Consider the following 6,583-nt stretch of genomic DNA (forward strand, 5'->3'; position numbering starts at 1 on the left):
TAGGCTGAGATCGCTCCTATGGGATCATTACAACGTCCATAATCAGAGGGCCACTTTGGCAGTTTGCAGGCATTGCGGTGTGAGCGTCAGCAGAGGAAAAGATATGAGGCATCTTGCCACAACAGGGCTAAGGATGCACATGAAGAGACACCACCCAAATGTAAAGTTGGAGGCAGTTGAAGTTGCCAGCACATGCAGCAGTACACAGAGCACTCCAACATCACCAACAGGCCCCATGCAGAAAACCATCGATGCTTGGGGCGTGCAAGTTACAAGGGTGAGATCTGGATTGAAGCCGCCATCAGTGAAGAAAATAACACGTTGCCTGAGAGAGATGATGGCTCTGGACCACCAGCCCTTCCGTATGGTGGAACGGGAAGGTTTCCGCCGATTTGTTCACCTCCTGGCACCATGGTACAATATCCCGAATCGCAAAACTTTCTCTCAAACAGTCATTCTAGCTTTGTTCGAGGGATGCAAGCATCGTCTCAGAACCCTGTTGAACAAATCACAACCCGTCCATGTACATTTTACCTCAGGCATTTGGACGAGCACGGGAGGAGGGCATTCCTATCTGTCCCTGACCGCTCACTGGTGGAAGATCGAGGGTTGCCTCGACTCGGATCATCGTTGGGCACTCCTGTCACTGGAGGTGATCGATACGGATCACAGGGCCGACACCATTTCTGAGTACTTGCGAGAGATGATGAGAGACTGGATGCGGCATACTCATTCCGGTGGTAACTTGGGATTCATGGTCACAGACGCAGGAAGGAACATGATCCAGGCGGTCAAAAATGCCGGCTTCTCAAACGTAACATGCATGGCGCACTTGCTGCATAACTGTGTAAAAGATGGCTTCAAGGGGCCCGATGACAACAGCACCACCGCCATCACTCAACTCATTGACCACTGCCGCAGAATCGCGGACTTCTTCCACCGTAGCTCTAAGTCCGCAAAACTGCTGCATGACAGGCAGACCCTGGAGTGCCTCCCACAACACCGGTTACTGCAGGATGTCTCCACCCGCTGGAACTCCACCTACATGATGTTGGAGCGCATGGTGGAGCAACAGAGGGCAGTCCACGCTGTCTCACTATCAATTGCGGCTCCAATAAACAAGCTGGTCCGCAACAACCAGGAGTGGATGACCATCACTCAGCTGGTCGAGATCCTACAACCATTCAAAATAGCTACCGAAAAACTTTCAGCACAGAAAGCACTACTCAGCCAGGTGCTCCCTGTCATCTTGCATTTGAAGAGGCATTTGGAGTCGCTGGGTGGACACAGTACATTGCATTCTATGGCTGGGCCCCTGACTCCACAGGCCCAGGAGGTGGTCAGAAAGTTGACTTTCGCCCTCCGTAAACGTCTTCTACCGTTGGCGGAGAGTAAGACTCATGTTTTGGCAGCACTCTGCGACCCTTGCATCAAGGACTCCGTCTGCCCCAAAGAATTGCCGAATTCTCTCGCTCGTGAGAGAAGAATACTCTCGGAGGGTGGGGGAACACTCAGAGCAAATTGTCGCTGCCGTTACTCCCTGAAACACCAGCGGTTACGGCAGCACCGATACCAGTAGTCCCACCTTGCCATCTACAAGGGACGACGGAAGGGAAGTGCGGCTGAAAAAGATGAACGAGGAGAATTTCATAAACGACAGTATCACTTTTCTTGCAGAGGAAGGAACATCTTTGTCGGCCCAGGCGGCAAAGATAGACTTGGCCGAGTACTCTGTTAATCGTTACTTTGAGGAGCCTCAGGAGAGTTTATCCACCGACCAATTGATGTACTGGTCCTCCCAAAGCAAGACAAGGCCTGACCTCTCAACTGTCGCAAGTATCTCAGCTGTCCACCAACTAGCGTGCAGAGTGAGAGGGTCTTCAGCCTGGCAGGAGATGTCGTCACCCTCCAACATAACTTGCTCGACCCCCTTGCAGTGGAAAAGCTGGTCTTCTTGAAGGCCAACTTGCCACTTTTGGACTATCCAGAGATTGATATTTAGAGTTTACTTTGCTTTGTGTTGCCAAAAAATAACTATTGCCTGCTGTCTGCGGGAACATTGCCCCACTGGGGTCCTGCCCTTATTGAAAATCAAATTTACTTTGCTTTGTGTTGCCTAAAATTAGTATTGCCTGCTGTATGCGGGAACATTGGAACATTGAAAATCAAGTTTACTTTGCTTTGTGTTGCCAAAACATAATTATTGCCTGCTGTCTGCGGGAACATTGCCCCACTGGTGTCCTGCCCTTATTGAAAATACAGTGTTCTTTGCTTTTGTGTTGCCTGCTGTATGCGGGAACATTGGAACATTGAAAATCAAGTTTACTTTGCTTTGTGTTGCCAAAAAATAACTATTGCCTGCTGTCTGCGGGAACATTGCCCCACTGGGGTCTTGCCCTTATTGAAAATACAGTTTACTTTGCTTTGTGTTGCCTAAAATTACTATTGCCTGCTGTATGCGGGAACATTGCCCCACTGGGGTTCTGCCCTTATTGAAAATCAAGTTTACTTTGCTTTGTGTTGCCAAAACATAATTATTGCCTGCTGTCTGCGGGAACATTGACCCACTGGGGTCTTGCCCTTATTGAAAATTAAGTTTACTTTGCTTTGTGTTGCCTAAAATTAGTATTGCCTGCTGTCTGCGGGAACATTGCCCCACTGGGGTCCTGCCCTTATTGAAAATCAAGTTTACTTTGCTTTGTGTTGCCTAAAATTACTATTGCCTGCTGTCTGCGGGAACATTGCCCCACTGGGGTCCTGCCCTTATTGAAAATACAGTGTTCTTTGCTTTTGTGTTGCCTAAAATTAGTATTGCCTGCTGTATGCGGGAACATTGGAACATTGAAAATCAAGTTTACTTTGCTTTGTGTTGCCAAAAAGTAACTATTGCCTGCTGTCTGCGGGAACATTGCCCCACTGGGGTCTTGCCCTTATTGAAAATACAGTTTACTTTGCTTTGTGTTGCCTAAAATTACTATTGCCTGCTGTCTGCGGGAATATTGCCCCACTGGGGTCTTGCCCTTATTGAAAATCAAGTTTACTTTGCTTTGTGTTGCCTAAAATTAGTATTGCCTGCTGTCTGCGGGAACATTGCCCCACTGGGGTCCTGCCCTTACTGAAAATCAAGTTTACTTTGCTAATGAAGGTGATCAGTTGAAACATTCACACCTAGCTGCAGCAGGGAAGAGCTGATTGCCCCACCCCAGCCATTCCACAGATATATAAACCCATTGTCCTAATTCCAACAGACCTCACTACCTCTGAGGATGCTTGCCATAGCCGCCATCATTGAAGGAAATAACACGTCGCCTGGGAGAGATGATGGCTCTAGACCACCAGCCCTTCCGTATGGTGGAACGGGAAGGTTTCCGCTGACCTGTCCTTTTGAAAATACAGTGCTCATTTCTGTTTGGTTAACTCAAAGTAGTTACAACCAGTGTTTGCATGCCCCATGGCCCTTTGGGGACCAGTCCTTCTGAAAATGCAGTGCTCATTTCTGTTCTGTTAACTCAAAGTAGTTACAACCAGTGTTTGTGGGCCCCGTGGCTCTTTTGGCACCACTCCTTTTCAAAATACAGTGCTCATTTCTTTTGTGTTAACTCAAAGTAGTTACGACCAGTAGTTACAACCTCTGGGGTGCCCGGAAAAGAGGCACTCCTCTACTCCTGTGTATGCTTTCCCCCCAACTCCCCAACTCCCTTTTATACACCCTTTCCCCAGTCATTCCCAGCCGGTCCCCTTTCAGCCTGTTGGGCATCGCTTCTGAGGTGCCCGGAAAAGAGGCACTCCTCTACTCCTGTGTACGCTTCTCCCCAACTCCCAACTCCCTTTCATACACCCTTTCCACAGTCATTCCTGGCCGGTCCCCTTTCAGCCTGTTGGGCATCGCCTCTGGAGTGCCTGGAAAAGAGGCAGTCCTCTACTCCTGTGTACACTTCCCCCCAACTCCCTTTCATACACCCTTTCCCCAGTCGTTCCCGGCTGGTCCCCTTTCAGCCTGTTGGGCATCGCCTCTGAGGTGCCCGGAAAAGAGGCACTACTCTACTCCTGTGTACACTTCCCCCCAACTCCCTTTCATACACCCTTTCCCCAGTCATTCTCCCTGGCAATCAGTGCATTTAGAAAATCCAGCATTCATTGCTTTTCTGTTAACTCAAAGTAGTTCCTGTGGGCTCTGTGGCCCATTTTGGTCCAGCCCTTTGGTCCACCGAGGGCAGGCGCTTCTTTTCGGGACGCAAGGGCCCAGTGTTATCACGAACAAATAAGAAAGGCAGGGGACCGAAGATGAACCTCAGATACTACTGGTTATGAAGAGGAGGGTGAGGAGGGGGACGTGTCTGAGGGATGGGAGGAAGACAACATGGAAACTGCTTCCACCACAGGAATTAGTGATCCAGAGGACTGCATGCTGCTGGAGGGCAGGCGCTCCTTCTCGAATGCGAACTTGACTTCCCCTTTCCTCATGATGTGGCCAAAGCACTCCTTTACGCTTCCCCCCAACTCCCTTTCATACACCCTTTCCCCGTCTTTCCCGGTCGCCCCTTATTCCCGATTTGTTCCCTGTATCTTTGGGGAGAGCCAGAAGTTCCCCTTTCAGCCTGTCGGGCAACTTCTCTGAGGTGCCCGTGATAGTTGGCGTATTATTCAGTAGTGCTGGGCAGTTTCATTCGTGAATTTTGTATTTCATTATTTTTTTTGAAGCGAGGGTGGACGGTGGACAAGCATTTCTTAAATTGTTCTTTTATTATTATTATTTTTATTAGTATTTATCTATTAGTAATTTAAAAAATATTTTTATTTCATTATTTTGAATTACTTTTACCAGTAGTGTTGCTGTTCCTTTTTTTTTTTTTTTTTTTTTTTGCCAAGGGGATTTCTCCCTGGCAATCAGTGCATTTTGAAAATCCAGCGTTCTTTGCTTTTCTGTTAACTCAAAGTAGTTCCTGTGGGCTCTGTGGCCCATTTTGGTCCAGCCCTTTTTGAAAATCCAGTGTTCTTTGCTTTTGTGTTAACTCAAAGTAGTTACTTACAACCAGTGACTGCGGCCTCAGTGGCCCTTTGGGGCCACTACAGACATAAACTCAGGGGTGATGAAGGCTTCCTCAAGACCAAGTCGTTTCTTTTTGGAAATGGAGAAAAAGTATGATACTTCATGAGGGATGGTGCACCACCTCTCAATACTTCTGTCACCCCCACAACTGCTCTTAGCCTTCATACAAAGGAGTGGTCAATGAAATATCCACCCAGAAATATCTTCAAAGCAACTTACATAAACTACCTACCTCATAAAAAAACACAAAAAAACACAAAAAAAACCTAATGAAAAACCCATTAAAAATGAAGGGACTTGCATGTATATTTTTATTTTAATATTTATTAGAGAACAGCTGCTACATTATTATTTTATTAATTACTTAAAATATATATTATTTGTAAATATAAATAATATATATCTCATTTTATTATTAATTATTTAAAATAAATATATTATTTTTAAATATATATCACATTTGATTTTATTATTTATTTATTTATTTATTTATTTAAATAAATATTTATTATTAAATTATTTATTATTTATTATTAAATTATTAAATTATTTATTATTAAATTATTAAATTATAAATTATTTATTATTAAATTAAATAAATATATTATTTTTAAATATATCACATTTTATTATTAATTATTTCATTTATTAATTATTAATTTATTATTTATTATTTATTTAAATAAATAATTATTTATTATTATTAAATTATTTAAATTATTACATTATAAATTATTTATTTATTATTAAATTAAATTAAATTAAAAATATATTATATAATATATATATTATTTTTAAATAAATCGTGTCCGCCATTAACGAATCGAATCGTAATTCATTAACGAATCGATTCATATTTAATAACGAAGTTTCGGAAGTACTTTGCACATCTACAACTGCGTCCGCCATTTTAACGAATCGATTCGTAATTAATAATGAAATTTCGTAAATATCGAAATTTTGAAATCTCAAATTTCGGAAGTCTAAAGAATTTCAAAACGCTGGCGCACCCTAATAAAGAATCGAGTTTAGAAACAAATTTTTCCGTGGTTGCCCAGCCCTAGAAGCCATCTTAGTGTTAAAGACTTTAGTTGCCGAAGGTATGGACTGCCCCCCCCCCTTTAATAGTAGTAAAACGCAGAATGGCAGTGCTGCTTACTTCAGTCTTGAGGGTAATGGAAGCAATATGACCAGGACAGTTGGTAGTGAAAAGAAAGCCCCAGATATTGGAAACTTCTGACCTGTTCTAGGGAATGCCCATCAAGAGACCAGCATCAGGGGGAAAATCTTTTTTCAAATACCAGAACTTTAGATTTTGCATAGTTGGTTTTTAGTTCATTCTGGGAGCAGTAGTTCTGGAATTCCCTTAGTAGGTAATTTAGACCTGCTTTGGAGTGTGAGATAATGGTAGCATGATCTGCATAAAGCAGTAAGGGGGTTCTTCTAGTTCCAAGTTTGTGCAAGTGACCATTGGAATCCAGAAGGGTATCCTCCATATCATTTATGATATGTTGAGTGGGGGCAAGGATGTAT

The sequence above is a fragment of the Anolis sagrei genome, chromosome Y (assembly GCF_037176765.1).
Source record: "Anolis sagrei isolate rAnoSag1 chromosome Y, rAnoSag1.mat, whole genome shotgun sequence".
Taxonomy (NCBI): domain Eukaryota; kingdom Metazoa; phylum Chordata; class Lepidosauria; order Squamata; family Dactyloidae; genus Anolis; species Anolis sagrei.